We start from the raw sequence: 22,516 nt of genomic DNA on the forward strand, positions 1-22,516 counted from the left end.
GATTATGACAATGTTTTAGACTTACATTTAGATGCTACTTTTTTAGTCAGTGAAGAGAACGGAATCCACCGAAAGAAATTCACTGGCAGCCCTCAACTTAAAATGTTTGTCTTCAAATTAGCATTAATCTAACAGTTGTAGCAGAGATTGATCCTTTAGTGAAAAGCCAAGTAAGTAATATTCACTTTCTTCGTTGTTTTCATATTTAACGTTTATATAAAATTGTAATGAAATACAAATTTGTCCGTTTAAATTTCGTCCTAAAACGGCAGTCATCATAAAGCTGCAACAGTCGTGAGAAGTGCCATGATTCTTACTTAGCTGTCTTTCCCATTTATACAACAGCCTTAAAAACAAATTTGCCACGAAACGCGTTAGTGAGACGCCCTGAAGCAATACATAGTTGCTCACTGCTGTTGTGTGAGCTCGAGCCAGCTCGCACGAGCAGCAGTGATGAACTGCTACGACTTCTTAGTGTGCCTGTAGCTGTGGAAAGCCGGTTAGCCCGGCAAAGGCCCCAGGCTCCGTGTAAGTGCCACTCCGTGCAAGTGTTCCAACCCGCTGTGAAATGTCGTTCCTGGCACGAGTGGTTGGTCATTAGCTGGATTTTGAAATAACCGGTTGAAAGCTACGCGATTAATAGCGGCAAGCACTCTACGGAAATCTTAAAATTAATGTCGTATCACAAGTAATTTCCTTGCACTCATGACTGAGCATTTATTTGCGCACATTTTTAACTTTAAACGACATGACGATTTTTTTTGTTCTGGATCTAGACTGAAACAAAGCACCTATAGCCATAGTAACTAACCTACGATTTTGAGCCTCACCTAGTCCCGTTCACAGAAACTTTTGTAATTGGTGAATATGCATAATGAATTGTGGAATATCGCCAGTCATGTAATTTCTTCAATATCAATTAGTAAATCTAACTTGAAAAATTTTGTGCTCTGCCTGGAATCCTGTTAAGATCCTTACCTCCTTCCTAACTAACTACGGAAAACATTTAATAGAATTTAAAATAAAAAGTTTGCACCTGTTTAAAACGAAGTTCTCAACATTTTAAAGTATTCAGAAGTACGTAACTGAGGATGTAGTGAACTCAAACGCTCGACGGTCGTTCAAAACTTTTTCCCTTTATGTATTGTGGTATCAAATTTCTGCTTTCGTCGGTATTGGCGTCCCGTGTGCATGTAAAAAAGGAGAACACAAATAAATACTTCTTCAAATAGGTGGTGTCGACCAATCATCCGGTTAGATTATGGTGACATTTAACATCCTCTGGCTTTTAAAGTAGCCTTTACCGCCAGTTTTAGCATTTTCCAAGTGTCGTTGCTAAGCACAAGTAAATGAAGTAATGCAACGCAAATTCTGTTCCCAAGTAGCGTCTTCATCAGTCAATTTAATTTTGGTGTGATGTAGGTACAATTGGAGAAGTCTGACATAACTTGAAAAGTATTCCCTGAACATGGGAAGAACTAAATAAGTACCTGTTGCGGTCCAGTTGCAACAGAACGCCACAACCATATTCTCCGAACTATCTACTTAAGGTACATTCTTTTAAAAGTGACCAAGAAGCGCAAAATACTTCCTCCAAGCAAGCATGTAGCAGCAGCAGAATGTAGAAGTTAATAGCGATAATGGCAGTAATAATCGAAGGATTTGTTAACTTCATGCTCTGCAATGGTGTTTCCCGATCTATGAAATATCTCGAAACAGTGAAAATTTGAAAAGGGCTTCGAATTGAGGCTATGATGGCTAATAGCTTCTTTACGTCCCAACGACACGAGACTAGCGTAATTCCCTTTTCAGAAGCCTGCTGATAATTAACCACTTAATGGAAACTGAATTTTTTTCACCTTTTCTAATTTTTAAGCTAAGCGCATCATACGTTACAACACAGTGAGAGTGGTAGCTTATGTGGGCTTCAGCGATTTGTTGGATTGATCCTAATTTTTTAGTTGCGAGGTATGGCTTCGATTCCCACTTCCGGCGTGTATTTTAACCAAACACGAACATATCTCCTTCACCTGTAGTAATACCAAACTAAGAACGCCAGGCTTCACTGTAGTTCAGAATCTGTGCTATAAACAAAATAACTATTCGCTACCACCTGGAGCAGAGCCGGTGTGTGTCATGCGACAGCAGAGGAGGAAGTCGCGGCAAACAGAAACTCTGTCAGCAATGATCTTCTCTACGCTAGAAACTTTATTTTATTTCATGAGGAAATGTGCATTAGAGGTTAGGGCCTGTTATTTTATTTGTACTTGAGACGCTGAAAAATTTGGCGCTGGACTAGGATTCGAATTCTAATCTCCCCTTTCGCGGTATCTGACCTACAAGGAAAGATATAACTCGATCATTTTATTGTGTTTCCCAAGATTGCCCTCTCTTATAGGACCCCACGAAAGGCACATCGTGGGTTCGAACCCTGGTCCAAAAAAATATTCATGCTTTCAATTCAAGCCCTAGCATATGCATTGCGAATTACGTTTTTAATGTCTCTTAATGTGTTGTCAACAATATGTGCCTTTATTTCTAGCACACATGCACACATCCTTCTACTTGTGAGTAAACAGTTAGTGGATAGAAAAACAACGGCGGTATGTCCCAAGTTCGATTACTAGCCATGCAAGATAATTGTAAACTCATTTCAGATACGGACATCTAGCAGCTGGTAAAAACTTTCGACATCTGACACCTGATTTTACTTAGTTAACAATCTGTTTACGTGCTAGGTTCACATCACGAAACTTTACATCATGACACTTCATTTCGAACACGTGCAAACGTTGCAACTTGAAAATACGTTACGCGTGTTTCGTGGTTAGGTAACAGGGAGGTAAGGGTATTCACAGGATGCCAAGCAGACCACAAAAATTCTCAAGCTTTAGATTTGCTAAGTGATACTGGTGCAAACATTGATATTTAACGACTCTTTAAGATTATTCCCCTGTTACGTAAACGGCTGTGAACGAGTCTCAGTTAGGCACAAAATCTTTGGTTAGTTACAACTGTCATACGTGATAGGTTTCAGTGTAGAACCAGACCGAAACTGTTCGTGTTGTAGTTTAAAGTTAAAAAATGTGCACAAATTATTGCTTAGTCTTGAGCACAAATAAATTAATGGTGATACGTTGTTAATTTTAAGGTTTGGGTAGAGTTCTTGCCGCTTAATTGCGTAGCTTTTAAAGGATTAGTTCAATATCCAGTTTATTACCAACAACTCTTATCAGGGTCGACGTTTCACCGGTTTGGGAAAACCTTATAAACAGCAAAAGTGCTTCGAATCGTCATAGTACTTTAGGGGTCCAGATATGGTCTCATAATCTCTTATTCGTAGGAATATTTAATTTTGCCTAAAGATTGCTAGAATGATTTATGTAACGGTGTTCGTTAACTCAAAATCTGATGAGTGTGGCAGTGATTTTGAATTGTCACTTTCTGTAATAACATTGAATTTACAAGCGTTAACGACTGTATCATTTTTAATGACACGTTTCCTGGTATTTCCATTATGGTAGTGATGATTTACATCTGGACTGAATACCTTTAGCAACAGTGTTCTCTAGTGATCTCTTGTGGTAACATTTTTGTATAGTCAGACGACTGCACCAAGAGTTCATCATCTTTATTGGCCGGCGAGTGATGTCATGTTACTGTCCTTCACGCACTCAAGGGCGGTTGATATAAATGGGTGAGAGATTTGTACAACATGTTGGCGGAGTGAACATCCTCTGCATCAAGTTGGCTCATGGGAGGAGTAACATGAGATCTTGCGTTGCACTGATGAACCTTAATGGTACGGACTAACGAGAGACAGCGCGCATGAGCCAGAAATGTAACGTCCGCTGTCGAAATTACCAGCTATGGGAATCAGAGGTGTCCTTGTTGTATATTGGATGACACCACTTACAATCACCCATGTTATCGGTCCCTGTGATAATGATGAATGTAATGTGTCAAAGTTCGTTTGTCTCGGAACCTTCACGAACGAAAATGTATTGCGATGTGTGCAGATGAAGAGTTCGTGAAAAGACAACGTGGTGCCATTCCTGCATCGACATTTGTGCGGGACACTCTAGTCGAGACGCCTCTTTCTGCTGTCGTGTCAGGGGAGTTTGCAACAATGGTCGCTGTGCTGGCGTTCCATGACGATATGTGATCATACTGTCTTTATTTGCTACAATGAAACACATTCCCAGACTGAAGGTAAGTGTCGTGGCTGTACGAACTTGCGCGCTCTGTCTTCTCTTGAGGTAGGCGGGACCATTGAGTTGAATATGACACTCCTCAATCCATCGATTCGATAGTAGCATGATAGTCGTGCTTTTCTGACCCTTGCCAGCATCGATATCTTGGAGCTACAATCCGCGGTCTCCACAGGCCACTATCCTGCCGCTGTCGAATTCCGACGCTTCTTGCACACCGCATTCAAGGTGTTACAACATAAAGCGTTAGCAGAGCGTTTTTATGTGTCACTTCTTCCAGCAGTGTGATCGTGAAATTTGGATTGTTACTGTGATTTTATCAAGACTATAAACTTGTACAATGTAAGGAGACGGTAGGGAAGAGTGTTTGTGGAATTAAGAAACAGCAGTTATTTAGAGGTCTGCAAACTCAAACTGCTAAGTTGTTATCATTTAGATCGTCCACTCACATATTCAGGCCTCTAGACAGTGCATATGACTGTCGTTTGTTCGTTTTATAACAAACCAGGTCATCCATGTAAAAAGTGTCAGGAGTGATTATGGCAGTAGGGCGGGAATTAACGGACTTTGAGCGCGAAATGATAGTTGGAGGGCCGGCCGGGGTGGCCGAGCGGTTCTAGGCGCTACAGTCTGGAACCGCACGACCGCTACGGTCGCAGGTTCGAATCCTGCCTCGGGCATGGATGTGTGTGATGTCCTTAGGTTAGTTTGGTTTAAGTAGTTCTAAGTTTTAGGGCACTGATGACCTTAGCAGTTACGTCCCATAGTGCTCAGAGCCATTTGAACCATTTTTTTGATAGTTGGAGCTAGACACATGGGACATTCCCTTGAGGAAACCGTTAGGAGATTCAGTATTCCGAGATCCACTGTGTCAAGAGCGTGTCGAGAAAACCAGATTTCAGGCAATACCTCTCACCACGGACAACGCAGTGGCCGACGGCCTTCACTTAACGAACGAGAGCAGCGGCGTTTGGGTAGAGTTGTCAGTGCTAACAAGCAAGTAACACTGCGTGATATAACCGCTGAAATCAATGTGGGAAGTACGACGAACGTATCCGTTACGACAGTGCGGAGAAATTTGGCTAACAGTACGACATCGCGTGCAGCGCGTCTCCTGGGTTCGCGACCATGTGGGTTTGACCCTGTACGACTAGAGACGGTGGCCTTGTCAGACGAGTTCCGATTTCAGTTGGTAAGAGTGCAACGCAGCCCCCACGAAACAACGGACACAAGTTGTCAACAAGGCACTGTGGAAGATGGTGGTGGCTCCAGATTGGTGTGGCCTGTGTGCGCATCGAATGGACAGGATCCTCTGGTCGAAGTGAACCAGCAAAGGTAATGTTCGGCTACCTGGGACCATTTGCAGCCATTCATAGGCTTCATGTTCCCAAACATGTCACCGGGTCACTGTTGTTCGCAACTGGTTTGAAGAACATTCAGGACAGCCCGAGCGAATGATGTGGCCACCCAGATCGCCTGACATGAATCCCATTGAACATTTAAGGGACATAATCGAGATGTCAGTTGGTGCACGAAATCGTGCTCAGCCAATACTTCAGCCATATTTCAGCAAGGGATTCAGCAAGGGACTTCGAACGACTTTTTATGTAATATGTTTGTTTGCATGGCCATCTTCCGTAGCAGCTGTTAAAATAATTTATTATTGGTTTTCCAAATTAACTAAAGAGAATTACATCTTCCAGTAACCGCGAAAGATACTTTATGAATAAAAGCGAAAAGCGTCTGGTGTAATTCTCTTTAATTAAACTGCAATGAGCTCAAGACGGAAAACCAATAATAACTGACTTGTTAAGTCCCTGCCTCGTTCCTGCACTACGCCGAGCAAAAGAACATCCGACACGATATTAGGAGGCATCCCACGACTTGTCATCCCGGTGTTCAGTGAATTTCTGTTACATGCAATGTAATGTAAATTAAATACATCAGACAAAACATCAGTAATCCCCAGGAAGATATCATACTAATACCGCATCTTGCCTTGATAGTCACTTCAGCTGGACGGGGATATGAATTATATGACTTTTCCCTCTGAAACAACTTACCGATGACACAAATATGGAATGTACGTCTTCATTGAACCGTCGACACAGTCGATGTCTTGCGTCATTTGAAAAGAGGCAAAATCACCACTCGTGGAACCATACAACTTGCCTCCCGTCAACTACTGTTTAGCTTACATCTTACTTGTCCCATTGAAGTCGAGCAGCTTAATGTGTTACTGTGATCAATGTCCATAGCCGAGTTACCATATTCCAAATGTTCACTGCATGCAGTTTGCTTCTCCATGTTCGCTTGGCAACTGGTTGAGATGGACCTGCGTGCACTGAGAGCAGCGACTGCTGTCGAGTCTGAAACCGACTGCCATCGACAAGGCGTGACACTCGCCTCCGGTCTCTGCCGGTTAGCAGCTTTTTACGAGCACCGTTCTTGTAAAGTGTTGCATGGCTGCGAGTGTTACATCGTCTTTTGTGTATGTGTTGAACCTTCTGCGATGATACTTTTGTGGCGGCGTTCGTAGCGACAACACTTCGCTGTAGAAACGGCCTACGAACTCAAATGGTTCAAATGGCTCTGAGCACTATGGGACTCAACTGCTGAGGTCATTAGTCCCCTAGAACTTAGAACTAGTTAAACCTAACTAACCTAAGGACATCACAAACATCCATGCCCGAGGCAGGATTCGAACCTGCGACCGTAGCGGTCTTGCGGTTCCAGACTGCAGCACCTTTAACCGCACGGCCACTTCGGCCGGCGCCTACGAAGTCACCGCCACACTTTTAATAGCGGGCCGACCGGTCCGCTGGAACAGTGAACAGAAAGATGAAAACCCAAACACTCGGATTAAATGAAAGTCGGTACTTATCTTTATTAACGACGATACAGAACACAGTGGTGAACATGGTCTACAGAAATCTGTCTAGTTCGAGTCGGTGCGGCTAGGTCAGCGTCGGCTGACGACAAACAACAACTCTGCTGCGATGAACACACAACTGACTAGCAAGTACACAATTTGGTGGCGAGTCTACAACTGAGCGGCGAATCCAGAACTGCCCTAGCGCTCGCGACTCCAGCGCTTAAGAAGCCAGAAGCCAGCGGTGGCGCGCGCAGACTTGCGGCGATTTCCTGTATCGCTGGCGCTGCTTATGCGGACGGCGTCCGGACTTTGATGCTGCCAACCTTTTTGGCAGCGGGCTCGGTTGGCATTACTGGCTAGGATATAACAGATACACCATCAAATCACGGAAATTCATTCACAGGATGGTCATGGACACCTCAATAGGTCGTTTCTACCATTCTGTCGCCTCTCTAAGTCGACCTGTCTCACTGGACTGATTCCATTCGACCGACTGGTGCAGTCACGCCGCTGCGCTGCCAAGACTTAGGACAGAGGTGGAGCGTAACGTGACTGGCTTTTACCAGTTCTACAACATCTACAGTCTTACAAAGCAAACGGTGATTTCTTCTAGGAGTGGTTAATAGTCTTTCCGCCGAGCTTATAGCCTTACATTCTACCAAGCATTTATTGCCTAATTATGCTCGTCACTGGTTTTTAAGAAGAGATCTGCTTGGTAATTCTTAATCTTCCTCCCCTTCACTTTTCACTCTGCATTCGTTTAGTGGCTCAAATGGCTCTGAGCACTATGGGGCTCAACATCTGAGGTCATCAGTCCCCTAGAACTTAGAACTACTTAAACCTAACTAACCTAAGGACATCACACACATCCATGCCCGAGACAGGATTCGAACCTGGGACCGCAGCGGTCGCGCGGTTCCAGACTGAAGCGCCTAGAAACGCTCGGCCACTCCGGCTGGCGCATTCGTTTATTATTGAGACTCTTATGGATAACGCTGTTTGTGCGACTGGTCTAGATTTGCGCTGGTGTCTCGAGTAAGATGTTTAGTTTCGATGACCAGATCGCTTGTTAAGTGTCCCATGGACAATTATAAAGCACAATGAAGAAGTTTCAAGACAAGTATGCATGGTGTATGACCCATTTCTCTTCCATAAGTTTTACTTTGAAACTGCAGGTGTAAATATATGCATTTATACAGAGACATGGATGGCAAACTTCGCCGGCCGCTGGTGGCCGAGCGGTTCTGGCGCTACAGTCTGGAACCGCGCGACCGCTACGGTCGCAGGTTCGAATCCTGCCTCGGGCATGGATGTGTGTGTTGTCCTTAGGTTAGTTAGGTTTAAGTAGTTCTAAGTTCTAGGGGACTTATAACCACAGCAGTTGAGTCCCATAGTGCTGAGAGCCATTTTTGATGGCAAACTTCAGAATATTAAATGTTCGAACGTGTGATCATTGCTTGACGTAATACTCTATTATCCATCCTAAACAGGCTACCATCCCAGTATAACAGTCTTTCAAGAACAATGTTTTTTCAATGGTTCGTTTTTGTTTCTTCAGAATTACATTTATAGTAAAGTTCAACATTCAAAATTTAACGACATTCACTTGCCCGTACAATTTATGATAGAGTTATGAGTTGCAACAGCGTTTACATTAATGTATCTTGATTTCTTTTATCTTTCGAGGAGCTATAAACTGAGGTGACGGAAGTCGGATATCCTTTTGCCCGGCATAGTGTAGCAGTTCGCCGTGGCATGGACTCAATAAGCCGTTGGAAGTCCTCTGCCGAAATATCGAACCTTACTGCCTCTATAGCCGTCCATAACTGCGGAAGTGTTGTCGGGGTAGGATTTTGTATCCGAACTGATCTCGCCGCTCTGCCCCATAAATGTTCGATGGAAATTATGTCTGCAAATCATTCACTCGAATTGTCCAGAATGTTCTTCAAACCAATTGCGAACGACTGTGATCCTGTGACATGGCGCGTTGTCATCCGTAAAAATTGCTTCGTTGTTTGGCAACATGAAATCCATGAATGGCTGCAAATGGTCTCCAAGTAGCCGAACATAACCGTTTCAAGACAATGATCGGTTCACTCGGAACAGCTGACCGAGCCCATTCCATGTTAACATAGCCCACACCATTATGGGGCCGCCACCCGATTCTACAGTGCCTTCTTGACAACCTGGGTACATGACTCCATGTGGTGTATGTCACTCTCTAACACTACTAGCATCTCTTATCAAATGAAGTCGGGACTGACTTGACGAGTCCACTGTTTTCCAGTTGTCTAGGATCCAACCAATATGTCACGAGCCCAAGAGAGCCGCTGCAGGCGATAACGTGCTGCTAGCAAAGGCGTTCGCGTCGGTTTTCTGGCCGGCCGAAGTGGCCGTGCGGTTAAAGGCGCTACAGTCTGGAACCGCACGACCGCGACGGTCGCAGGTTCGAATCCTGCCTCGGGCATGGATGTGTGTGATGTCCTTAGGTTAGTTAGGTTTAAGTAGTTCTAAGTTCTAGGGGACCTATGACCACAGCAGTTGAGTCCCATAGTGCTCAGAGCCATTTGAACCATTTTTTTCGGTTTTCTGCTGCCGTAGCACATTAACGCCAAATTTCGCCACACTGTCCTAACGGATACGTTCGTCGTTCGTCCCACACCGATTTCTACTGTTATCTCACTCAGTGTTGTATGTCTGTTAGCACCGACAACACTACGCGAACGCCGCTGCTCTCGGTCTAAGCGAAGGCCGTTAGACACTTGGTTGCCTGTGGTGGGAGGTAATGCCAGAAATTTGGAGTTCACGGCATTCTCTTGATACTGTGGATCTCGTAATATTGAATTCCCAAAGGATTTTAGAAATGAAATGTCCCATGCATCTAGTTCCAACTACCACTTAGCGTTCAAAGTCTGTTAATTGCCGTCGTGTGGTCATAATCACGTCGGAAACCTTTTCTATGCGTCACCTGACGCGCCAATGCCCTGCCCTTTTATACTTTGTGTATACGATACTGCCGCAATCTGTATGCCTGCGTATCGCTATCCCAAGACTTTTGCCACCTCGGTGCATATGCTATAAAACCTTTATTGCGTAATTATGCTTGTGACTGTATTTTTAAAGAGATCAATTTGGTAATTCTCAGTCGTTTTTCACTTTGTATTCGTATATTCTTGAGCCTCTAATCGATACCACTGTTAATGCGACTGGTCTGTTTTTGCGTTTGCGTAACTAAATGGCTCTGAGCACTATGGGACTCAACTGCTGAGGTCATTAGTCCCCTAGAACTCAGAACTAGTTAAGCCTAACCAACCTAAGGACATCACAAACATCCATGCCCGAGGCAGGATTCGAACCTGCGACCGTAGCGGTCTTGCGGTTCCAGACTGCAGCGTCTTTAACCGCACGGCCACTTCGGCCGGCGTTTGCGTAAATAGTAAGACGTTTAGTTTCGATCACCAGACCTCTTATATAATGCCCCTCGGACAATTACAAAGCCCAGTCGAGAGGTTTCAAGACTAGGACGTGTTGTATATTATAACTCACTTTCCCTCCACAGCTTTTATTTTGAAACAGGAGGTGTCCATATAAGCATTCATACAGACACATAAAAGGCTACCCTTAGAATATTAAATATTCGAGCGTTTGTTGGTGCTTGGTATCATATACTACATATACTACTATACAGAAAAGTCTTTCAAGAGCATACATTATTTACCCGTTCGCATTTCTCTTTTTAAAATTACATTTACCGTAAAGTTAAACATTCAAAAATTATCGAATTTTACTTGGCCATAAATTTTGTAACAGCGTTGTGAGTTGCAATATCTTTTACACTAATGTGAGTATCTTGTTTCATACATGTCGAAAGCACTTTCATCCTTTCATATGAGGAGCTATATTTTGCAATTACCTGCACAGAAAGTGACAGCGCTTTGTTTCTCCCTGTCCATATACCACCTACTATTAAAACTGCGTCTCAAATGTAATTTACTGAAAATAACGCTCAAACGTGTTTAAATGAATGTGATAATTTTATCATGACATGTCACAAGGCGGAAGATCACTCGTAATATGTCACTCCAGTAATTAAACAGTTTCGCCATACTTCCTATTGTACCACACTGTGTCATAAAAATACAGCTCTGTACCAGGGGCTTTATATTACTAACTCTCCACGGAGCCTACATCCTACTACTAGTAATAAACACTCTGTCTCAACAACGTAGTTATGGAGGGAACAAAGCAAAAGATGTGCTGTTACTCGCAAACAGTTCACTACCGCTTCCATTTCTGGAATTACTATATTATCTTCATTAAGTTAGCTCGAGTAAGCTAATTGAATATTAATCAAGTGACACTACAAGGTTTGAAGGTGTTCGACTCTTAATCGACCTTCCACAGTTACACTATGTGGTCAAAAGTATCCAGACACCTGGCTGAAAATGACTGACAAGTTCGTGGCACCCTCCATCGGTAATTCTGGAATTCAGTATGGTGTGGGGCCACCCTTAGCCTTGATGACAGCCTACACTCTCGCAGGCATGCGTCCAATCAGGTACTGGAAGGTTTCTTGGGGAATGGCAGCCCATTCCTCACGGAGTGCTGTACTGTAGAGAGGTATCGATGTCGGTAGGTGAGGTCTGGCACGAAGTCGGCGTTCCAAAACATCCCAAAGGTGTTCTAAAGGTCACGACTCTGTGCAGGTCAGTCCTTTACAGGGCTTTTATTGTCGTGTAACCACTCCGCCACAGGCCGTGCATTGTGAACAGGTGAGTTCACAGATGAAATCACCACCCCGAATTGCTCTTCAACAGTGGGAAGCGAGAAGGTACTTAAAACATCAACGTAGACATGTCCTGTGATAGTGCCACGCAAAACAAGGGTTGCAAGCCCCCTCCATGAAAAATACGACCACACGATAACACGAAAGCCTCCGAATTTTACTGTTGGCACTACACAGGCTGGCAGGTGAAGTTCACCGGGCATTCGCCATCTCTACACACTGCAATCGGATTGCCACATTGTTTACCGTGATTTCACATAACGATTTACCACTGTTCAAGCGTCCAATGTTTGCTCTCCTTACACCAAGCGAGGCGTCGTTTTTCATTTACCGGCGTGATGTGTGGCTTATGAGCAGCCGCTCGTCCATGAAATCCAAGTTTTCTCACCTGCCGCCTAACTGTCACAGTGCTTGCAGTGGATCCTGATGTGGTTTGGATTTCTTGCGTGATGGTCTGGATAGATGTCTGCCTATTACACATTACGACCCTCTTCAACTGTCGGCGATCCTCAGTCAACATACGAGATCGGCCTGTACGCTTTTGAGCCCTTCGCGTTTCCACTTCAGTATCACGTCGGAAATACTGTATAACACTGCAACTGGTTTACGTAGCTTATAAAATCAAATACCAAATTTGGCTTATTACTTACTATGCCCCAACAGAACAAATAGTCCTGTCACGGAAAAGCCACGTATAACACTACGGTCCGCTACTGCTATACCATAGACTCGAAGCTGGAGGCAGTTTGCAAAACGGAATTATTTTGTTAGAATAATTATGGTGTAAAGCAACAGAGCTAAGAGGCATTACCCTCTGAGAGGAATTTTGCTAGGTTGACCGTGTTGTACCTAACGGAGGTGGCTTATCGGAAATAAAAGTCAGAATTACGTAAATATTCGAACAGTAACAAACAATATTTTTGCTTCTCTACACTGTTTAAAGAATAAAGAAAATGGTCGCCATCCTAACTAGGCAAGAGAATGATTAACTTTCTTGTTTAAGAAAATAGGTATGAGTAACTTCAATGGACAAACACAACCTATATTTTGCCAAACGCGAGTGCAATGAACTCTGACTCCTGCATATGTTCATTATTAAGATTGGAATCTGTCACAGCAGGACAGACTATTTGCATATATATAACATATAACGAAACACACTATTACTTTCAGGGTTTATTCAAACTGAATGGTCTTTATAACATTACTATTAATATTCACTGCAGAATCATTAATTGGACATAGGTTCAGTATTATTGTTCATTTTCCTAGCTGACATAAAATTATAAATGTAGTTCACTGCAAAATTATGAACTGGTCACAGGTTAAATATCTCTCAACTAAATACTATTCTATTTAGAATGAAAGTTAAATGGAATTCACTAATAGGTTACTTCTCACTGTCTTTTGAATAAAGAAATTATGGTTTTCATAAATAGTGGTCTTCCCGTTACTTGTTACCCAGCATTAGCACAATAGACAAACCGTGGATCCTGTTATACTATTAATATGCACTTCCAATACACAAGAGAGACAAACACTTATAAATCATGAACATATAACTTTCTACTATTTCAGTTTTCCACTTTTACTACAGTGAAACACAATGTTGAAAAATTTGCAAGAAACTACCTCATCTTTTAAAATTTCCTACAGGGAGCGCTATGATCATTAACTAAGCAAAACTTTATAAGTCTCAGTTTTATGAAATTTTAATCTTTAAAAGAAACAGCAAATTGTCTTTATTACTACAGTCTTCTATTTTCAAGTAAATGATTAAATAGGTGACTTTGAAACTTCACAAAACTACATTTACTACCTCCCACAATTTCACTAAATCCACGGCAAATCTGAATATTCTCTTCTTACCAAAGATCAAACAACATTATTTGATTGAATATTTTGCTCTGAGGCTTTCATTTTTTCTACAAACTAGGACACTCGGTAATCACAGTTCAAATAAAGAGGAACCTGAGAGGTGTTGTGATAGGGAAAAAAATCAAGGTAGGTACATGAATTCAGTTATAAGTTACGTTATATTTGTGCACTCTAAAACATCCAACAAGCTGATCCTTCACTGTACATTATTATAGTACTCCGTTACAACGATTACGCAATGTGGTGGCAACTGCATGTTGGTAGGTGGATTTGCAGGAAGAATTGCTGGACTCTGTCCTTTCTTGGTGGCGATGATAGATACCAATTCCAGAATAGTTCCAGCTATTCATCCACCCATCCGAGGCATTGGTAAGCGGCAGGAAAAACCTCTCTCGGAACCAGCACAATATACAACTTTTACATGGGCAGTGCACAGTTTGGTAGCACGTCCCCGACTGACTCTTGTCCCACCTTTCCTACCTAGGCCAACCACAACTTGCGCGCGCTACTAAGTTCCGTTCCTGAGGGTAATCACACTATCTTTTACATACAGGATAACTAAGAACCCTAAGTGAAGATCAGCTGTTCACATAACAGCAACCAAACGCATTAAATAAAACAGAACATTTGCACATACTGACATTTCTACAAAAAATTATTCACACAGAAATTACAATTATATACAGTAAGTTTTGTTCCCTCCAAATGGGACAAAGAATTTAAATGACAGATATACTATATTGCATAGAATCAAACCACGACATCAAAGTTTTTACAAAGAGAGGAGTATACAATTTTATGTTATCGATTCAATCAAACATTTACGGAAGCTCAACGATGTAACATTAAATAAAACAAAAGCAAAATAAATCAGTAGAGTATTAGAGATATGGTGTTACAAGAGGACCTATGGATATTTAGGAGTGTGGAAATCTCGCGTACAGACAGACGTATGACACAGGTGACACACAATCACCTTACCACATTCGAAGTCCATGAGTTCCACGGAGTGCACCATTCTGCTCTCTCACGATGTCTAATGACTACTGAGGTCACTGATACGGAGTACCTGGCAGTAGGTGGCAGCACAATGCAGCTGATATGAAAAATTTATGTTTTTGAGGGTGTCCGGATAATTTTGATCACGTAGTGTATGCTCAGTGGTCTCAAACTTCCTTCGTCTGTAAGAATGTTTTCGTTATCGGCTCTTGTGAGCATCCATGAGGCATGTCCTGTTAGATGAGATTAAGATTATATCGACGGCCAATGGTCGGTCGTTTATTAGTGTGTGAACGGCTCACACTTCTGCTTTCAACTCAACGGACATTCTTTTCGTGATTAAGTTGACAGCAGCCTTCGAAGTATTTTTCTGGCAGATGATTTGTAGTTAGTATTCATTTCCCAATCTAATTCTGTAAGACATTTATTTTCATTTATTCTGACATATAGTGGCCGATAATGCTTCACTGTCATCTTAGTGAATGCGTTCTCAATAAATGTGTCAGACGACGAAATAGATCACTGGCATTGTTACAGAATATACGTACTGTAAATATCGTAAATACGTCTCACATATGGTGTTATAGAGAAGAACAGATTTCCTTCGATGACCTAGTAAGAAAGATGAGTACACAAGTGCTGGTAACGTATTTTTGTATTAAAGTTGTGCAACGCCATCATTTACAGTATTTTCCATGTGGTCATTTATCTCGAAGATTCGAGAATGCACACGTATTTCTGCAATGTCAATGCTGTAAATTAAAGACATGTCGCGTTGGGGTGTACGACACAGTATGTACACGGCGTGAAGTAAATGTGATGGTACTGTGTGTGGTACCTCTTGTACTTCGTATTACACTGTTCTTTTAACGTCGTACCAAATGCAGCACATTTGTAGATTGTAGACGGCAGTGCGAGGAACGGTAGATCTGATTTACAAACTGATACCGCTCCTATCTTCTGGTAAACCCTCCGGGATGTAAGGTCGTGCTCCATGAAACTCTTCAGCTCCTATCGTTTCGTCCAGACCGACTCAGCAGCATTAGTGGCAGAACAACTGAGAGAAAATTTGGAATACATTTCACATAAATTTTCTCAGCATGTTATAGTCTTAGGTGGAGATTTCAATTTACCAGATATAGACTGGGACACTCAGATGTTTAGGACGGGTGGTAGGGACAGAGCATCGAGTGACATTATACTGAGTGCACTATCCGAAAATTACCTCGAGCAATCAAACAGAGAACCGACTCGTGGAGATAACATCTTGGACCTACTGATAACAAACAGACCCGAACTTTTCGACTCTGTATGTGTAGAACAGGGAATCAGTGATCATAAGGCCGTTGCAGCATCCCTGAATATGGAAGTTAATAGGAATACAAGAAAAGGGAGGAAGGTTTATTTGTTTAGCAAGAGTAATAGAAGGCAGATTTCAGACTACCTAACAGATCAAAGCGAAAATTTCTGTTCCGACACTGACAATGTTGAGTGTTTGTGGAAAAAGTTCAAGGCAATCGTAAAATGCGTTTTAAACAGGTACGTGCCGAGTAAAACTGTGAGGGACGGGAAAAATCCACCGTGGTACAACAACAAAGTTAGGAAACTACTGCGAAAGCAAAGAGAGCTTCACTCCAAGTTTAAACACAGCCATAACCTCTCAGACAAACAGAAGCTAAACGATGTCAAAGTTAGCGTAAGGAGGGCTATGCGTGAAGCGTTCAGTGAATTCGAAAGTAAAATTCTATGTACCGACTTGACAGAAAATCCTAGGAAGTTCTGGTCTTACGTTAAATCAGTAAGTGGCTCGAATCAGCATATCCAGACACTCCGGGATGATGATGGGATTGAAACAGAGGATGACACGCGTAAAGCTGAAATACTAAACACATTTTTCCAAAGCTGTTTCACAGAGGAAGACCGCACTGCAGTTCCTCCTCTAAATCCTCGCACAAACGAAAAAATGGCTGACATCGAAATAAGTGTCCAAGGAATAGAAAAGCAACTGGAATCACTCAACAGAGGAAAGTCCACTGGACCTGACGGGATACCAATTCGATTCTACACAGAGTACGCGAAAGAACTTGCCCCCCTTCTAACAGCCGTGTACCGCAAGTCTCTAGAGGAACGGAGGGTTCCAAATGATTGGAAAAGAGCACAGGTAGTTCCAGTCTTCAAGAAGGGTCGTCGAGCAGGTGCGCAAAACTATAGACCTATATCTCTGACATCGATCTGTTGTAGAATTTTAGAACATGTTTTTTGCTCGAGTATCATGTCGTTTTTGGAAACCCAGAATCTACGCAGTAGGAATCAACATGGATTCCGGAAACAGAGATCGTGTGAGACCCAACTCGCTTTATTTGTTCATGAGACCCAGAAAATATTAGATACAGGCTCCCAGGTAGATGCTATTTTTCTTGACTTCCGGAAGGCGTTCGATACAGTTCCGTACTGTCGCCTGATAAACAAAGTAAGAGCCTACGGAATATCAGACCAGCTGTGTGGCTGGATTGAAGAGTTTTTAGCAAACAGAACACAGCATGTTGTTATCAATGGAGAGACGTCTGCAGACGTTAAAGTAAGCTCTGGCGTGCCACAGGGGAGTGTTATGGGACCATTGCTTTTCACAATATATGTAAATGACCTAGTAGATAGTGTCGGAAGTTCCATGCGGCTTTTCGCGGATGATGCTGTAGTATACAGAGAAGTTGCAGCATTAGAAAATTGTAGCGAAATGCAGGAAGATCTGCAGCGGATAGGCACTTGGTGCAGGGAGTGGCAACTGTCCCTTAACATAGACAAATGTAATGTATTGCGAATAGATAGAAACAAGGATCCTTTATTGTATGATTATATGATAGCGGAACAGACACTGGTAGCAGTTACTTCTGTGAAATATCTGGGAGTATGCGTGTGGAACGATTTGAAGTGGAATTATCGTATAAAATTAATTGTTGGTAAGGCGGGTACCAGGTTGAGATTCATTGGGAGAGTGCTTAGAAAATTTAGTCCATCAACAAAGGAGGTGGCTTACAAAACACTCGTTCGACCCATACTTGAGTATTACTCATGAGTGTGAGATCCGTACCAGATCGGGTTGACGGAGGAGATAGAGAAGATCCAAAGAAGAGCGGCGCGTTTCGTCACAGGGTTATTTGGTAACCGTGATAGCGTTACGGAGATGTTTAATAAACTCAAGTGGCAGACTCTGCAAGAGAGGCGATCTGCGTCGCGGTGTAGATTGCTCGCCAGGTTTCGAGAGGGTGCGTTTCTGGATGAGGTATCGAATATATTGCTTCCCCCTACTTATACCTCCCGAGGAGATCACGAATGTAAAATTAGAGAGATTAGAGCGCGCACGGAGGCTTTCAGACAGTCGTTCTTCCCGCGAACCATACGCGACTGGAACAGGAAAGGGAGGTAATGACAGTGGCACGTAAAGTGCCCTCCGCCACACACCGTTGGGTGGCTTGCGGAGTATAAATGTAGTTGTAGATGTAGACATCTTCAGAGGGGTGTTTCTCCTCCGGTGAGTCTTGCCGACTGACGGGTCGGACGTCTGAGAGCGACATATATATCGTAGAAAGTGGGCGTGACCAGAATTACACGTGATATGCAGAGATAATCTTTGTCAGAGATAAAACTTAACTATCGATCGTAATCTCGCCACGGATAAAATTGTGTAGCAATTCTGTAGCACTACTGTCCAAATATCACTAAGTTTCATTGTCTCTTCTTTCCGATTAAAATTATCCCTATGTTTATATATTTCAATTGCTTCTCTACAAAGCCGTGGGTAATAGTTCGTCGTCGTAGATAAAATTTTATGAGCTGAAGAGTTTCATGGACCACGACCTTATATCCCGGAAGGTTTACCAGATGATATGTCATCCGGTCGTGAAAGCCTTCATACTATGATATCGCTCACCTCTTATTTGTCAGTGGCTGGTCGTACAAGGAAGATTGCGTCATAGGACGACCTGCTACTACACACGTCTGTTTCAGATTTTGATGTTACATAAATTTTGGAACTCACTACGTTGCTACCACTTAACCTATGTAGACATGCTTTCTGGTTACAAATCTGGTGGGACCTGTGAACTGCCGGCCGAAGAGGCCGTGCGGTTAAAGGCGCTGCAGTCTGGAACCGCAAGACCGCTACGGTCGCAGGTTCGAATTCTGCCTCGGGCATGGTCGTTTGTGATGTCCTTAGGTTAGTTAGGTTTAACTAGTTCTAAGTTCTAGGGGACTAATGACCTCAGCAGTTGAGTCCCATAGTGCTCAGAGCTATTTGAACCATTTGAACCTGTGAACTAATGGACGTACAGTGGTAGTACAGGAGGAGGAGTTTCAGCTTGGCGTCTATTGGTCATAAGACGCGATTCGTTGAAGACCATCGTAATAATATAAGTGACAAGTGAACCTACAACCGCCAAGCATATGTACAATGGCTGAACGTTGCCTCCATGCGAGCAGAGGCGGAGGATTTACTCCACTGCTGTAGACGTGTGTGGCGTTTATGTATGATGGGCTTCCTAGATCCGAAATAGGACAGACCTTGTGCACCAGTGCACGTAGCTGTGTGATCTCACCTCAAGGACTGCTTGCTGCACAGCTGTTACAATGCGTGACAGGTTGGAATGCTCTATGATGCTGATCAGCTGCACGTTTGGAGGGCAAGGAGACTCAGGTGGAGGTTCCCACGTCGTTCTTTGCGTACATAGGAAGTACTCCAGTTAAAATTATTAGAGTTTTGAGGAAATACTATATGAAGCATGTTTTCGACCACCATCAAAGATACGTATCTGCCCGACCACCGAAGTTAAGAAACGTTGGGCCTGGCTAATACTTGTGTGGGTAACCATCCGGGAAAAGCCGGATGCCGCTGGTTTTCAGGACACGTAAGTTGCCGACAAGACTCTCAACTGGCCATTTCACCACGGGACGTTTTAACAATCAAACACTAACTTGAAATCCCGATCAATTAACCAGCCTAATGAAGGCCCCAAATTGACTAAAACCATTAACTGACACAACATGGGTATTAAATTCCAGTACTACAACCATACGTACAAACACTCGTGTGCCCTAATCTCACTTGCGTAAATGTATTACGGGCCACTGCTCCCAAAGTTTTGTCACTGGTTCCAAAACCTTTATGCCAAGTACATCATCTCTTATCTAGAATCCGACTGTTTTATCCCACACGTATCCTCTGACGGGTCAGAAAGTTCCCACACCTCCTAAGAGACCTCAAACAACTTCATCCGTCCTGCACACAGTAAACTTGAGCCTTAACTTCCCATTGTATCGGTCTGCCTTGTAATCCTCCTCAAGCGCCCACTTGATTAAGAAATCTTTATCATTTCCTAACACTCCACACTATTTTCAGGAGAATTTCAGTGGCCCCCACGTAAAGAAATCGTCTCTGGGATTTCACCATCTTCTCTAATGTAACATACTCGTTGTGTGTCCTACATCTTTCTGATCAATCGAAATCCTAACCGTCTAGTAATTAATACATTCCAGCTATCAGTTTCTTCCCATGTAAATATCCCAGATTCCTTATCGAATAACAATCTCAATACTTTCCTCATCCAATTACTTACAGTTTACAAGTGATTCTACCACCTTCATAGACCGGAAGAACTCACATTATCAGCAGCAATTCTTCGCTGTCTTATGTTATGAAATTTTATTTTATATTTTAGTATTGGAAATCAAAGACTGGAGAAACACTGCAAATCCGCTTCTTATAGGACCACGCTTTGCTTCTCGCAGTGAAAATGTACGTTTCGATCATTTTATCCTGCCGCATTCCTGTAAACTAGTCCAAAAGGCTATATGTTGGGAATAGATTTGAGTTCACAAAAAAGATGGCGATGACTAGCTTTGCTCCGGGATCTGCAAAGTAACTCTCATCTTCTGGATTGCCACTATAATAGAAAAAGTTTTCACGCCACTGCCGTCATTTCTATCACTGTCCCCGACGACAAACTACTCACTAACGAAATGGTTAGCTTCAGCACCACATAGCTTCACGAGCCATGATCGTGTCTATAGCTTCACGAGCCATGATCGTGTCTATGGCGGTATATTCATGTTGTTAAATTGTGTACTGCCTGAACAGGCTTTTTGTAGGAAAATTATTGCCGAACAATTCATACTGTGGTCCGATTTTCTCTTTGTCGTATACACTTAAGTCTTTCACATGCATATCAACTTGTACCAAATCTTCCTCATAATTCATAAATTGGCATTTAGTCGAATGACTAAACTATCGATTGTAGCTTCTCAAAACCGAATTTTAATATTCATGAAAATACTTTGTTTAGTATTGTGCCAGATGTGTTCGAAAATTTTGATACAACGTTTTCAAATCTTTCTGCCATATCATCAGTTAGCTTGTTTAAGTTTCGATGATGAAAACATAAGCAGTCTGTAGTTAAACCGTGAAAGGTAAATTTAACACTAGTGCCTCACCAAGTGACAGCCCGCAGAAGGGATTGTGGTTGTCGCTGACACAACTGGTTTTTTGTTACATCTGTTTCTTCAACGCCAGTTTAACCGGGCTGGTAAAACCGCTCAAAATAACCAGTTTCTGAAATAACCGATTTTGGGTTGTTTGTTCCTGTAACTTGCTGCAGCAAAAATAAACATCGAAGAAAGGTGGCAAAATTTTGACTCCCTCAGTTTCAAGCTACACAGAATCAAAATGTTAAATTAAATACTCAAATAAAAGAAAACTTACCCCGTACACCATCCGCTGCTTTCCTTAAAACGCGATGAGTGATGGACCACTAAAAAAAAAAAAATCACCACTATTCTCCAATTGATTTAACTTTTTTGAATCTGTCCTCAAAAATCATCTTGTAATCGGGGATCATACGACTGTTTGCACATGAACAATAGTCATTGCTAAAGAGTGAAAACTGAGGTTGAAGAATTCTATTTTTCGTGTTAATTTGTACGTTTTCAAAGGCTACAACAAATGAAGGCATGTTATGTAGACACAGGGAGCAGATCAGCTACTTTCTGTTTTTATTGTAAACTATGAATGAAGCAACACATTTTAGATTTCCTCCTTAAATTAAGTCGCAAGTTTGTTGTGGCTTCATCGCCGCGCTGGATTAGGCGAGCGGTCTCAAGGCGCTGCAGTCATGGACCGTGCGGTTGGTCCCGGCGGAGGTTCGAGTCCTCCTTCGGGCATCGGTGTGTGTGTTTGTCCTTAGGATAATTTAGATTAAGTAGTGTGTAAACTTACGGACTGTTGACCTTGGCAGGTAAGTCCCATAAGATTTCACACACATTTGAACATTCTTTGTGGCGCCATCGGTTTTTAATCTTTTAAAGTAAATGGAGCGCGTTACTTCATACACACAGCGCTTCGTGAAAATATTTCCAGACTCGTGATAGCGCCATTCTGTAATACAACTGATGTCCGACGAGTACAGTGAGGAACTACCGTACAGACCAGATGGGGCAAGTCTTGCACACCGCTTGTGCACTGCCATCCAATAGGCCACGCCACATTGTGACGCGTACAATATTGTCTCAGCAATGCTATACAATTCTCATGCCATATGTTTGTTGCTCGTTTCTGAAGGAATTGCTATTAAAATAGCACTGATATCTTATCCCATTTTCTATAATATTTCAAAGCAATGAGAACTTTACGAATAAATGTTACGCGTCCTTTAATAAAAGTTTTTTTTAATTTTTTTTATTTTTTTTACCGAAAACTTTTAGCACTGCTCCTAAGACTAA

Source organism: Schistocerca nitens, chromosome 8, assembly GCF_023898315.1.
Source record: "Schistocerca nitens isolate TAMUIC-IGC-003100 chromosome 8, iqSchNite1.1, whole genome shotgun sequence".
NCBI classification, from domain to species: domain Eukaryota; kingdom Metazoa; phylum Arthropoda; class Insecta; order Orthoptera; family Acrididae; genus Schistocerca; species Schistocerca nitens.